At 38.9% G+C, this 15,355-nt stretch overlaps 1 protein-coding gene and 1 non-coding gene across 20 annotated transcripts in view; both read right to left on the minus strand.

Annotated features, from left to right (window-relative positions):
- FGF14 (fibroblast growth factor 14) overlaps positions 1-15,355 on the minus strand; it is a 683,901-nt gene that overhangs the window by 48,338 nt on the left and 620,208 nt on the right. The gene's annotated exons all lie outside the window — the stretch shown is intronic.
- Positions 10,768-10,932, minus strand: LOC112611206. The gene has a single exon (XR_003116584.1). It is a non-coding gene; the product is annotated as a U1 spliceosomal RNA (small nuclear RNA).

A 15,355-nucleotide genomic window follows, 5' to 3' on the forward strand; every position in this document is an offset into this window, starting at 1 on the left:
GATTTAAAGTATATAGATATCTTTTAAAGCCCAGTAATAAAAAACAATGCAAGTTGATTTAAAAATGGACCAAAGACCTTAACAGATAAGTTGCTAAAGAAGATATACAGATGGCAAATAAACATATGAAAAGATGTTCCACATTATATGCCATCAGGGAAATGCATATTAAAACAACCACTACACACCTATTTGGAATCTCAAATCCAGAAAACACACAATCGAATACTGACAAGAAAATATTAGACAACAGAAACCCTCATTCACTGCTGGTGGGAATAAAAAAAAGGTACAACCACTTTGGAAGACAGCCTGATGATTTCTTATAAAACTAAACATTGTCTTACTACGTGATCCACTAGTCATACTCCTTGACGTGTACCCTAAAATGCCAAAAACTTCTGTCTACACAAAAACCTGCATGCAAATATCTATGACAGTTGCATTCATAATTTGCCAGGACTTGAAAGCAACCGAGATGGCCTTCAGTAGGTGAATGGATAAGTAAACTGTGGAACATCCAGGCAATGAAGTATTACTCATCTCTAAAAGGAAACGAGCTATCAATCCCTGAACAGACATGGAATAAACTTTAGTGTGTATTACTAAGTGAAAGGAGCCAATCTTAAAAGCCTACATACTACATGATTCCAACTGCATGACATACTGTAAAAGGCAAAACAATGGAAACAGTAAAAAGATCACTGGTTGCCAGGAAGTGGGGTGGGGAGAAGAATGAATAGGCAGAGACAGAGGATTTTTAGGGTAGTGAAAATACTCTGTATGATACTATAATCATGGATACACGTCCTCATATATTTGTCCAAGCCCACAGAATGGATAACACCAAGAATAAACCCTAATGTAAATGACGGACTTTCGGTGCTAATGATGTGTCATGTAGGTTCATCAACTGTCACAAATGTCCCACTCTGGTGGGGGATGTTGGTAACAGGAGAGACTATGTGTGTGGGGGCAAGGGGCATAAGGGGAATCTCTGTGCTTTCAGCTCACTTTTTCTGAGCACCTAAGAGTGCTGTAAAAACATAAAAAGTCTTTTTTTAAAGTACGTTTATATCAAGATTTTATTCCTGTGGATTTTCCTGCATTCATAATGGCAGAATCACTTATGAATTGTTTGAGTCTAACCGTAGTTTTTATACAAACCATTTATTGTGGGCTAATGTGTGTTGTTACATTAATGCTGTTAGTAATTTCCTTGTGTTTGCAATATATTTGTATCTTTATCTCATTATTGTGTATATTAGTGAGACTAAAAAGCACAAACATTTTAACTGAAATATTAAATGCCGTTTTATAAGTGGGATTCATTAAAACAAACAATTGGATAATGAATGACAGAGTAAATTTCATTTAATGATTAATAAAATAAATATCGCATTAAAAAAGAATAGCCTGAAATACTAGTATTAGTCCTATTATCTCAGCTCAGAATTGAAAGTACTTAAATTATTAATAAGACAAAACAGCCATCTAATTGTTTTCTTGTCTTGTATGACATTCCTGTAACTACAGAACTAAAAAAGCGAAAATGCATTAGCATAATAGATACTACACCTAATGCTTTTTTTTTTTTTTTTTTTTTTTTTTTTTTTTTTAATTTTGAGACGGAGTCTCGCGCTGTGTGACCCAGGCTGGAGTGCAGTGGCGTGATCTCGGCTCACTGCAAGCTCCGCCTCCCAGGTTCACGCCATTCTCCTGCCTCAGCCTCCGAGTAGCTGGGACTGCAGGCGCCCGCCACCACGCCCGGCTAGTTTTTTTTTGTATTTTTAGTAGAGACGGGGTTTCACCATGTTAGCCAGGATGGTCTCGATCTCCTGACCTCGTGATCCACCCGCCTCGGCCTCCCAAAGTGCTGGGATTACAGGCTTGAGCCACCGCGCCCGGCCCCCTAATGCTTTTTAAAAAATTGTTAATTTGGAGCAAATGGACAGAACACACTGCATTTCTTTTCTTTCTTTATTTTTTTCGAGACGGAGTCTCGCTCTGTCGCCCAGGCTGGAGCTCAGTGGCGCGATCTCGGCTCACTGCAAGCTCCACCTCCCGGGTTCCCGCCATTCTCCTGCCTCAGCCTCCTGAGTAGCTGGGACTACAGGCGCTGCCACCATGCCCGGCTAATTTTTTGTATTTTTAGTAGAGACGGAGTTTCACTGTGTTAGCCAGGATGGTCTCAATCTCTTGACCTCGTGAATCGCCCGCCTTGGCCTCCCAAAGTGCTGGGATTACAGGCATGAGCCACCGCGCCTGGCCAACACACTGCATTTCTAAACAACCTAATCAATAGTACTGAAAGATCTACTGCAGTGTTCTAGGAACATTATTTGAAATCAAAGAATGACAGGACTATCAAGGAACTTATTGAGGAAATATATAACAAATAGTAACAAAACACACAGACTTAAAACTATATTAAACAAACAAAACACACAGATTTAAAATTATATTAAACTATATTATATTAAACTATATTAAATTAAAACAGTGTATGAATATTTTCAAGCCAGTATAATCAATGTTGAGTTAATTAATCTAAGATATTGTAGAGGATGCCTATTGCGTAAATATCTTAGCGTATCTGTAGTGCAGAAGGATGTTTTGGTGCAAATCAGCACGGGTCTTCATATTCTTTCCCACCGAAAGATTCAAGTCCCTACAGGGTTAGCTCCACTTGGCACCATATTTCATTAGCAGTGTGGTAGCATTCTATCTCAACACCCACAAAGAGAGTAGAAGAAAGCTTCGGCAAATAAATTGAGGCTAATGAGACGCATCATGAAAGGTTAACTTAACATATTACAAGGCTTTAATCATCAATGTGAAAAATGCCCCCCCACCCAAGTATTGACCTGATAAAAGATTTATTCTCTTTATGGCTAGGCTAAACATCAGGATTAAAGCATTAGTAGAGTATTGTCACTCATGTGGACCAATTTTACTGAGTAGTAAGTCTATGCACACAACTAACATGAAAACTTTAAATATGGCATTGAGAGCTTCAATGAAATTATATCTGTAGTAAGTTCTAGATTTCAGGCACATACACATCTGGATGCTTACTCAATCAGGGTTGTTGTAATATTGAATATTAATCTGGCCCATAATATATAACTTACAGCCTGATTTTCTGATCTATGAATTCAGGAAATGGGCTGCAAACATTTTCAGGTAAAACTTCTGAAGTTTTTTCCACTCGAGTTGTGTGGAATTCTAGGGATTCTGCATACTTGGTTTTAGATTCTTTTTCTGAAACACATTTTAATGATTTTTGAAATAAAAATATACACACTTTAAAGGACAGAGATTAAAATTTTTCTCCTAAATTTGAGAGTTTAGACAAACCCTGAAGTTAAGTATTTGCACCACCTTTCCTGTGCATAAACTTGTATAAAACAATGTTGTCAAACAGATGTTATTTTCTCTCTCCCCTTGATACATTTCAGCAAAATACATAAGTAATATATTCAAATACAACAGCCATTCACTTTCACAGGAAAGAAAAGGCATTGCTGAAATAGGACATGAATTATTGTGATCAGGAGGACACTGGGGAGGCTTCCTAGACCAGAGAACATTTGGCTACAGTTATGTTATGTCACATATACATTATGTGACAATGAAGCAATATTAAAAAAGAAGAACCCACAAATTACTCAAGTTCAAAGACAAAAATAAATTCTAGCTTTCAAGTTAGAAACTGAAAAGTGCCAGAATTTTCTAACTGCACAATCTAAAAGCCAATCCATTGTTGCCTGCTAATTAAGCCACCACAGGGTTTCATATAATTAATAGCAAATCGTCTCTGAATAGAAAAATGAAATAGTTGCAACATGCCTTTACATAGACATGCATTTTAGACAGTCTGTTTTTATTTTTTATTTTTTATTTTTTTTTGAGACAGAGTCTCGCTCTGCCGCCCAGGCTGGAGTGCAGTGGCCCGATCTCAGCTCACTGCAAGCTCCGCCTCCCGGGTTCATGCCATTCTCCTGCCTCAGCCTCCTGAGTAGCTGGGACTACAGGCGCCCGCCACCTCGCCCGGCTCATTTTTTGTATTTTTAGTAGAGACGGGGTTTCACCGTGTTAGCCAGGATAGTGTCGATCACCTGACCTCATGATCCGCCCGTCTCGGCCTCCCAAAGTGCTGGGATTACAGGCTTGAGCCACCGCGCCCGGCCAACAGTCTGTTTTTAAACTATAGTATCAGGACAGACTTTCCATGTAGAAGAGATGATTAATTATGTTTTGGGTTGAATGCTCTCTTTATTTTCTTTCCTCTCAGGCTAGAAAAGCTTTGGTTTCTATAATTACTTCTCATTTATCTCTAGTTAAATGTGGGTGAAATTTTCTATTAATTAAATTTGAATTCATTCTAATTGGTAACTTTAAAACAATGACAGGAATAAATTATATCACATATTGCAACCCAAATAAGACTGAATAAAACAGATACATTATGTGGCAATGAAGCAATATTAAGAAAGAAGACCCCCAAAATTATTCAAGTTCAAAGACTAAAATAAATTCTGGCATTCTGTTAAGGTTAGAAAATACGGATTCTCTTTTATTAGGCAAATGTTTGGAAGAAGCCTTTGAAGGCTACCACCTATAGAATAGAATCAAAGATAATTTTCCTACACAGAGGAGAAAGAGAGGGCTCACTGAAGACTCCAAATTATTAACTATTTTTAATCATTTATTTGGCTTAGTTATAATCAATTTATTCATTGTTGACTTCTAAATATAAAAAATATATAGATAGCAAAGAGACTATCAGGGACTTCATGAAGCCATTGTTTTTGATTCAGTAAAGGTGTGGTAGCTGTTCTGCTTAAGTGCCACTGTTGTATGAATTTTGCGCCAAGGTTTGCTGATTTATTTCCTTCCTTTAGTGAAGCAGGAGGTAGTGCCTATCAGTAAATATCAGTATATATATTCTGCATTTCCTTCTCTCCATACTCAGAAGGGAAGAATTTTAAAACTCAGCCTTGCATTTTAAAACATATTGAATTTTAAAATTTTTAATGCAGGGAAATCCCCCCAGAAATTCTCCAGCCTGCTTTCTTCATTTCACAGATGAGTAATCAGTTGCTCTGGGAGAGGATGCTATCTGCCCAAGGACACTTAGCTGATAGGAAATCTAATTTGCGACTAATGACAAATGTGTGCTCTTTCTTTCACACCAAGCACTTGTGGGCATTTTTTTTTCTTGTCAGTGATCTAGGTAAACACAATTTCATAAAACTTGCAGATGAACAGAAACTGAGAGGAAGATCTAATGTGTGAGAAATGATAAAATAAGAGTTCAAAAGAAGGTTGGCAAGTTAGAGAGATAGAAAGAAAATGGCAAAATACAATTTTATAGAAATCAGTGTAGAGTTCTCCTCTAAGTTAACCACACATGCACAGACTCCTCACACATTTAGTTATGGAATGAAGAAGGTACATCTTAAGAAAAGCTTGTACCAGGACAACTAGTTGCCGAAAGACTAGTTTAAGTGGGTTTCATGAATCCAAGTGCAGTGTCTGCTGTATTGAAATTAATGGCCTGTTAATTTGGTTTAGAGACAGAAGACTTGGGCTAAAGTCCTAACCAGTTGTGAGTATTATCTGGGTATCATCTGTAATTTTTAAAAATGTATTCCTCCACTCCTAGATCATAAGAGCTACAAGGGAGGCACCATTCTTGATGTATTCTCTCCTGTATCCTAGGATTTTGCACTGTGCCGGGCATACAGTAGACACTCCATTAGTACTTGTTAAATCAATTATTAAGCTAATGTAACTTATCCTCTCTGAGTGCCAGTTTTCTCATTTATAAAATTAAGAACCTACAGTTGTGAAAGTGTTTTGGAAACTCCAAAGTGCTGTGGAAATATAAGCAATTACTACTGTTATTGAGAAATGCTACCAATAATACTGAGAGAATTTGATACAGTTCAGCCCGGAAAAGCTAAGATTCGCAGAATAGAGTTGTCTTCAAATATCTGAAGAACTATTTTATTTAAGGGATTGGACCCGTCTTTGTATGTAGTTCCAGAGGAGCAGATGGTTACCACTGTCCAGGCAGGTGTGTCTCAATGTAAGGACAACATCTGTAATATTAATAATTAGAATGTATCCTGTAATTTTCTCTCTATCCTTGGAAACCAGTTGAGATCCAGAGTCTTTCACTGGGAGGCTTAAAGCCTAGAGCAGCCTTGGTGCTAGAGGCAGACAGAGGTAATGAACTAATCTTGAACCAATTCATCACATAGCAATCTCAATGCTTTAGTTAGCTCTTACAGGTATTTAATGTGGCCAAAGGAATGACGGAAGTCTTGTTGGTTTGGAAGCGCTGCCTACCACAACCCCTACACCACCCCATCCCCCTGCATAGTCTGATGTCATCACTAGTGGAAATGTTTAAACAGCAGTGAATATGCATGATAGAATCTTGCATTGGATAAAAAGTGAATCTGTGAAATTCAAGGTCATGTTCAGCTGAATATAAGCTAGAGAAATTGGAACTTTTGAAGGCGGCGATGAATACATGTGCTTAAAAAGGATTGGAAAGGCCTGGGCACCATGGCTCATGCCTGTAATCCCAGCACTTTGGGAGGCTGAGGCGGGAGGGATCACGTGACGTCAGGAGTTCAAAACCAGCCTAGCCAACATGGTGAAACCCTGTCTCTACTAAAAATACAAAAATTAGCCAGTGAGCTGAGACTGTCCCATTGCCCTACAGCCTGGGCAACATGAATGAAATCCCATCTCAAAAAAAAAAAAAAAAAAAAGGATTGGAAAGAAGAGATATGAACTTCTCTTTTTGCTTCCCTGAAGTAGAGAAAACAGAGTTTAAGAAACGATTTATATTATTTGTCTCAACTTCCTAAAAATCATGACATAAAATTCTATGTAGGAAATAAAAATAACTGCATATTTAACACACAGTTTATATATTAATCACATCAGTTTATAAATATCATGCATACACATGAAAAACACACACAATGCATAAAGAAATTAGACAGAACAGTTCTTAATTTACTTCTTTTCATTTTGGCACTTGTGTGAACTTGATTGTCAAATGCATTAACCCACAGAAAACTTAGCGATTTGATGAACCTTGAATCCATTTAGAATCTGTCTTCTCTGCTAGAAAAAGAGAATGTATGTTTTTAGAAAAACATTTGGCCCACAGATGATATGAGAAAAAGCTTTTCCCATTTAAATAGCTGCTATTTTTATAAATGGAACCACATCAACTTTTCCATAAGGAGAAAACACACTCTTGTGAAGAGCCGAGAAATTCTAGGGTGCGTGTGTGTGTGTGTTAGAGTTGCCAAGTAGTTTTCCCTTACATTTATGCAACATATCTTAGGAAAGAAAAGAGATGCACGAAGAGTTACTTCCCTGTCCCTGTGCAGGTTAGTATGGCAGAGTGGAAGTCTTAAAGGAGGGTAAGGAGCCTAGGGGAATAAGTGCAATTATGCCTAAAGGATTTCCTGGAAGTCGGCAGGTAATGTGAAATGAAATTGGAAGAGTGAGGAGGCTGTGTTTCCCCCTGATGCCAGTGTGTGCTTTCATTTGATATTAATAGTTACTGAGCCAAGGTGGACCCATCTTAACTTTTTAAAATAATTCACTGCTGTCAATTACACACATGAGCTAGAATGTTCAGGCCACGTTCACAAACTTCTCAGTTAGAAACCCTGTATTTTTGAAAGTCATTATAAAATCTATCACATGGCAATGTTTTTCCAAGATAAAGAAAAATTAGTGAAAGTGTTACGCAACTTTCTGAAATTCCAAACCAGCCTAGTCAACAGGGACTACCTTCTACAGATTCATTTTCTTATTCACGTGGTGCATTTATGAGTTCCATTAATATAGATGAAAATTATACACAGGTATCCAGAAAAGACATCTGAGGCCTTCCACACTTCACATTATTATCAGTGGGGATATCAGAGGGCAGCTTTCTTTCTGCATCATCTCTCTCTGAGTGAAAGCTTGTTATTTAACTGCATTTGTCAGCTAATCAGCCAGAACGTGAAGCTATTAAAATTTAGAACTGGCCTCTGGAAAGGTAGACGTTCTGTGAAACGCCAAAATGAAAATTGCCTGGTGTTGTGATGACCACCGTAACTTGAAGCCATCATCATTAGGATGCATTTCTCAAGGCAGCGTACAGGGCGCACATGGATAATCATCGGACTGTATTTTCATCTGAAGCTTGCCATTCAGGGACTCCATCCTCAGTTCTGGGACAATAGACTAAATCCCCTCTCAATTTACACAAATCAGTGTTAGATCTCAGCTGGCAAAAGGCAGCCTTCGACGCTGTCTCCTTCAAAATGTAGAAGGCCACAGCTCCAGCTAGAGTCATTGAAAGGCAAGAAGAGCATAAGAAAATCCCAGTCACAGAACAAAATCCATGCTTCTTCCAAAGCACATCCCAGTGCTGAGATCCGGTTGCATGAAGCATGTTCTATAGCTACTCTTCTGTGTCTCCTGGTAATTTCTATGCAATACTGTCTCAGTACATTTGGTAGTCTTTGTACACTAAAAATACCTTGAACTGGGTGGCTTCTAAACAACAGAAATTTATTTCTCATAGTTCTGGCGACTGGGAAGTTCAAGTTCAAGGCACTGGCAAATTCAGTTTTTGGTGAAGGTTTCCATTTCATAGTCAATGCCTTCTTGTTGTGTCTTCACAGGGTGGAAAGGGCAAGGGGTGTCTCTCAGGCCTTTTTAAAAATGAAGTTGTTAATCCCATTCATGAAGGTGTCATCCTCATGACCTAATCACCTCCCAAAGACCTTTGTTATTTGGCTTCTAATTACAGATATTTCAAAAGCAGAAGTGTTATAACTTTTCAGGGTTTGTATAGTGCTATCATCTGAACGTTTTATTCCCCCAAAATGCATATGTTGAAACAGTCATCGCTAAGGGGATGGTATTAGAAGGTGGGGCCTTTGGTATGTATTTAGTATTAGTCTTAACTTTTCATCTAACTTCTAAATTCCTGGCCCTGAGTACCATTGCTTTGTAGCCCCTGTTCTACTTAGATTTCTCTCGATGGGAGTCAGTGCAAATTTCTTTTGTTATAAAAAGGTTGTATTCTGCCACTAGTGAGTAACAGACGAAGAGCAATTAAGAATGGTCTTTTATTAAGATGCCAGCCTTTGTTGGGCAGTCTTGGGAATGTCATAATTGGCAAAATTCAGAAGCTGATGTGAGAGCTAGCATAACTATGTTACACTCCAGGGCTGTCACCAAAACCCAGGTTTGACATCTGAATTTAACTGACACTGCCTGCTTTGAGGCTGTCCTTCCATTTTGTTTCTAACTGCAAATGAGAATGGCTCCCTGAGGGAAGCCTTTGGGATCACAAATGCATAAACATCTGGGAATCAAATCTCTTTCAATTACATTAATTATCTGCTATGTACAGGAGAAAGTTTTGAATCTAAAATAACATTAATTTAATCTCAAGGTTAGAGAGAGATTTTAAACTTCCTTTAAACCCCAAATAGCCTTTAAAACCCGAGAGGGGAAGAATCTGGCTGGGTGTGGTGGCTCACACCTGTAATCCCAGCACTTTGGGAGGCTGAGGCAGGAGGATAACCTGAGGTCAGGAGTTTGAGACCAGCCTGACCAACATGGTGAAACCCTGTCTCTACTAAAAATGCAAAAAATTAGCTGGACATGGTGGCAGGCACCTGTAATTCTAGCTACTTGGGAAGCTGGGGTAGGAGAATTGCTTGAATCAAGGAGGTGGAGGTTGCAGTGAGCCAAAATTGTGCCATTGCACTCCAGCCTGGGTGACAAGAGCAAGACTCCATCTCAAAATAGAATAAAATAAAACCCAGAGGGGAAGAATCTATAAGCACACTGTAATGAAAGTGTGATAAAAGATATGCAGGGAAGCACATCCTTGAGGTACTTCATGAGAGTGCCTGGTAAATCAAATGTCTGGGATGCTTGCCTCAGTCAATGAGGCAAAAGAAAGTCTGGGCTGCCAAATTATTTACTTAAGAAGTGGTTGTAATGTTATTCTACCCAATTGGAACTGTCTGCCTGTACTAGCTTAGTGCCCAATACAGTTCAATTCTGTTGATCCTTTTTTTGAAATCTCATGCACATTCTTCTCATCTAAAGATGCCCGTTACCGTCACTAAGCCAGCCTATCATCCATCTCCTGCCAGTACAACCCACACCATGTGAATGTTACAGCACCACTTCCATCATGCTTCTCCTTGTGTAAGTAGCTCACCTACTGAAGCAAACCTAAACCTCCATCGCCTTGCCTCAGCTTGCAGCTGATGGTCTTCCACGCCATTCCTGCAGGCAGCCTCTTCCTGGCAGTCAGGAAGGGCTTCTTGCTGAATGGTCTGTACAGTGTTCTCCTTGGCACCCGTTTTGCTTTTACCTATGCTATGGTCACTGACTGTAACGTCCTTCTCCTCCTCTCCTGCTTGCCGCCATCAAATGTTAGTCATTCTCGAGGTCCTCTTAGGTTCTGCCCCACCTGGCTCTTTTGGCCCACACAATCTCTCCTCTTCTCTAAAAAGTGTTTATAGATTATAGCATGGGTTTTGCTATGGTTGTGTGTTTTTATGAGCATGTGTGAATATGTATGTATCTATAGATAGACACTGCTGGTAATTTCTTAGAGAAAACAGCTTCTACTTGTTTTGTTCAAAATGTCTGAGACCAGTTGTTTTTGTTTGTTTGTTTGTTTTTAGGGAAAAAAACCCTGACATCAAAGGGAGAGCATGACACAGCCCCCACTACCACCAGTGATGCAGCCAAGTGAGTTTCCCACATTTGGGGAGATCACGGAAATCAGCACATCAGAATGCAATGGGGAAGCTCACCCTGGGAAAAACCATTTTCATGATCATGCCATCTCCCCTGCCAGGTAAGACCAGTCTGTGAATTTCTCTGTTGTCATAAAATATGCCCAGCAAACATGGATTTGTTATATTCTACCTCGCTTCTAGTGAGATATATCCCTTAATGAAATAAGTGACTGAAAAGTCACAGAAGATGTCACAGCACCATGTTATCTGGCCTCCCTTACCTCCTAATCCGGAATCACCCCCTTTAGCTATCTCACCTCCCTTTATCTTTATGTGATATTAAAGCATCATTTGGAAAGGCCAGAGGGTGTAGCTGGGATCAAAAGTCAGGCAGACAAATATGTCATGTGTCCATATTAACAATACAGGTTTCTTCCTAATTTAGAAATCAGAACATAGTTTCACAATAGTCAAAAACCAACAGCAAATCTGATAGTCAAAGCCTAGTAAGGTTCACTTCTTTCATTGTGTTAATGTATGAATATTTCAGTGACTAAGGCACATTTCCAAGAAATAACAATTCAGGGGAAAATGTAATTTAACAATATTTTTACATAAAACTATTATGTGTTTAAACTTATATGAATTCCATTTTGAAATATTTCTCAAACTGTAAACAACACATAAAAGACACATGAATCACTTAACTTGCCTACATCTAATCTGAAGGTATAAATATTTTGGGTTTAAACTATTGATCTGAATATTGTACTGAAGACTATCATTATTATCTTAATATGTTCACATAAGGACCAATGGTAATTTGATGTTTTTAATGTGTCCTAATGGTAACATGATTTGACTGTTATATTTACAAAAGGAACAACTAGCATCCTACTTTCTAGCAAACAATAATGTCACGTAGAATCTCTGAGAGAAAACTGCATGGGCTATGTGTTTCTCTAGTCATTTTTTCTTGGACAAATTTAAAGTTGTATCTTTTTATTTTCAGTAAGTATCATGCCCTGAAAAACCTCCCTTCTCTGTGGTTCTGTGGTAAAGTATCAAGGGCATAGACTCTGAAACTCGATGGTCCCACATTCAGATTATGATTCAGCTATTTCTTAACTGAGTGGCACTGGGCAATTCATTTAACATCTCTGAGCATCAGTTTGGGTATCTGGAAAGGATAGACTGGTGGTGGCATAGTACTTACTATTTAAAGTTGAGATATGACTAAAATAAATAATTATTAATAAGGTGCCTCTCTTGTTAGAGTGATAGAACTGCCAGTACTAGCTAAAGGGAAACAAGTTGTAAACTACTACACACCGTGTGGAGTTAGAAAGGCACCCTTGGTTCCTTTGCTACCCTCTATCTTTTGAAGGTAGTTATTGTTCACAGGATCTCAGCAGCCAGAAATACTGCTGCTGATTTTATAATTTTCCAGCAGGCACTTGTGAATCACCATATGCTCTAATTTTTTTTTCTAAGAAATTCTGGCAGCATTTAAAAAATGAAGTCACTATGCCAACGCCAATCTAAAGATGCCAATCTACAACTTAAAGTCTTTGCTACTTTAATTCTTCCGCATGAAGTCCAAATCTCTGCCATTGACTTGTCATGGTCAGTGTCTTTGTCTAAATGACACTGTGTAGAATGACATACAGTGGGATTTTCTCTTTGTTTGAAGTCAGGTGGGGAAAGGGGTTGTGCATTTGACATGTCTTTATTCTTTAAGAAACCCTTATTAAACCTTTAACACTAATTTTTTCCCACTCCCTTCAAACTTTGAAGGAACTTTGTGCATTTCACCCAGAACAGAACTCATCGCACAGCACTGATACACAGGCTATGGGGAAGGGGAAATCAGGGGCACGGAGAAGCACAATGCAGGGGTTTGAATTTAGGAACGCTAACGTTCCTCCGAAGCAGACGGCTCCTTACTCTAAGAGCTCCAGTGTCTCCCTACAGTCCGTACACCTGCATGGCCTTCCTACTGCCAACAACTCTGCCTCTATTTCGTCCCCGTGCCACGTCAGCCACACATGTCCATCTTCCTAATGATCCTTGCATTTGCTACTCATGGCCACCTCATGGTTCTTACACTTGCTGTCCACTCCGCATGCTTTCCCTCCCCAAGCATCTTTCCATGGCATGCTCCCCACTGCTCTCTGTCTTTGTCTGTCTGTCTGTCTGTCTCTCTCTCTCATTTCAGGTGTGTGTCCCTTGAGTGTTACATCTGAAATAGAGCCTTCCCAAACTGATCTTGCCATTCTCTTATTCTGCTCTATTTTACTTCAAAGAGTTTATCACTGCCTGAATTTCTGTGTATTTTCAGTTCACTGTTTCTTCCACTAGTCTTTCTTCCACTAGTCTCTGGCCTCAGGAAGACTGGACGTTGTCTTTTTTTCTACTGTATTCTCAGCATCAGAGCAGTGCCTGACCATGATAGAAACTCAAAGACTAAATAAATACACTAGTGTCATATGTATATCGAATAGTAGACTTTCAATTGTTGATTTTCTAAAAAAGCAGGAAAGAGTCAGGGACTAGCATGGTACATGGCAGAGGCCTGACATAGTTCCTTTAACTGTATTGTCTCATTTAATTATTAAAAAAAAAAAAAATGGAGTATCTTTCATTCTTGTTTTAGAGCTGAAGCCTCTGATTTTAGAATTTAAATTGTCCAATCTAAACTTGTCCAATCTAAAGATATACACTTAGGAAGTGACTGCCAGCATTTAAGCCCTGGGTTTTAGATTTCAAATTTGATAATTTTGTCTCCATATAACACAGATGTAAAATAGTTTTTAAAGAAGCTTAGAGAGTTTACAGACTTTGTTGATTTTTAGTTAAGCGGTTATTATTACAAGGTAATTGATTCAGCAGCTGGGATAAGAGAAATAATTAAATGAATGTTTATATAAGCAAAGAGCCAAACCAGCAATTGAATCAATAAAGCCTACTATGCTTTCATTTTTCTCTGGCTCTCCTTCTTTCCAACTTCCCTTGAATAAAGGTATCCCTTAAAATTCAGTACATGTTCTTTTCGGTCTATGGAGAGCTCATTCTTTTTGATGACTTCATAACCTTAATTTTGCATTTCTATGACTGACCTTCAGTTTGAATTCCAGTCCTGTCTCCTAATGTCTAGTGAACATTCTTACTTTGAGTTCTTTTCGTTATGTCCTCAAAGTCAGTATTACTCTGTGTCCCCAATTGGCTCCTTGTCCTAAATTTTCTTTCCCAGGCAGTAAGCATTAGCCATATTTAATTCCTTAGCCAAATAATTGTTATATCCTATTAATTCTTCCTTAAATTATGTCTATATATTGCACTTATATCAAATTTACTATTTTCACTGCCAATATCGTGTTTCAAATCCATATGCACTCACACCTCGATTGCTATAATAGCGTTTTTTTGTTTTTTTGTTTTTAATTTTATTTTTACTTTTGAGTTCACAGGTACACGTGCAGGTTTGTTACACAGGTAACCTGTGTCACGGGGGTTTGTTGCACAGATTATTTCATCACCAGGTATTAATTAAACCTAGTACCCATTATTTTTCCTGATCCTCTCCCTCCTCCTACCCTTCACCCTCCGAAAGGCCTCAGTGTCTGTTGCTCCCCTCTGTATGTCCATGAGTTCTCATCATTTGGCTACTACTTATAAGTGAGAACATGCGGTATTTGGTTTTCTGTTCCTGTATTAGTTTGCTAAGGATAATGGCCTCCAGCTCTATCCATGTTCCTGCAAAGGACATGATCTCATTCTTTTTCACGACTGCATGGTATTCTGTGGTGTATATGTGCCACATTTCTTTAACCAGTCTATCATAGATGGGCATTTAGGTTGATTCCATGTCTTTGCTATTGTGAATAGTGCTGCAATGAACATACACCTGCATGTGTCTTTATAATCGAACAATTTGTAATTCCTGTGGTAATGGGATTGCTGACTCAAATGGCATTTCTGTCTTTAGGTCTTTGAGGAATTGTCACTCTGTCTTCCACAATGGTTGAACTAATTTACACTCCCACCAACAGTGTATAAGCATTTCTTTTTCTCCACAACCTCACCAGCATCTGTTATTTTTTTTACTTTTTAGTAATAGCCATTCTGACTGGTGTTAGATGGTATCTCATTGTGGTTTTGATTTGCATTTCTCTAATGATTGGTGATGTTGAGCCTTTTTTCATATGATTGTTGGTGCATGTGTGCCTTCTTTTTAAAAGTGTTGGCCGGGCGCAGTGGCTCACACCTGTAATCCCAGCACTTTGGGAGGCTGAGGTGGGCAGATCACAAGGTCAGGAGATGGAGACCATTCTGGACAACATGGTGAAACCCTGTTCCTACTAAAAATACAAAAATTGGCTGGGTGTGGTGGCACATGCCCATAATCCCAGCTACTCAGGAGGATGAGGCAGGAGAATCGCTTGAACCCAGGGGGCGGAGATTGCAGGGAGCTGAGACACTGCACCACTGCATTCCAGCCTGGTGACAGAGCGAGACTCTGTCTCAAAAAAAAAATGTATCTGTCCACA

Source organism: Theropithecus gelada, chromosome 17, assembly GCF_003255815.1.
Source record: "Theropithecus gelada isolate Dixy chromosome 17, Tgel_1.0, whole genome shotgun sequence".
Taxonomy (NCBI): Eukaryota; Metazoa; Chordata; class Mammalia; order Primates; family Cercopithecidae; genus Theropithecus; species Theropithecus gelada.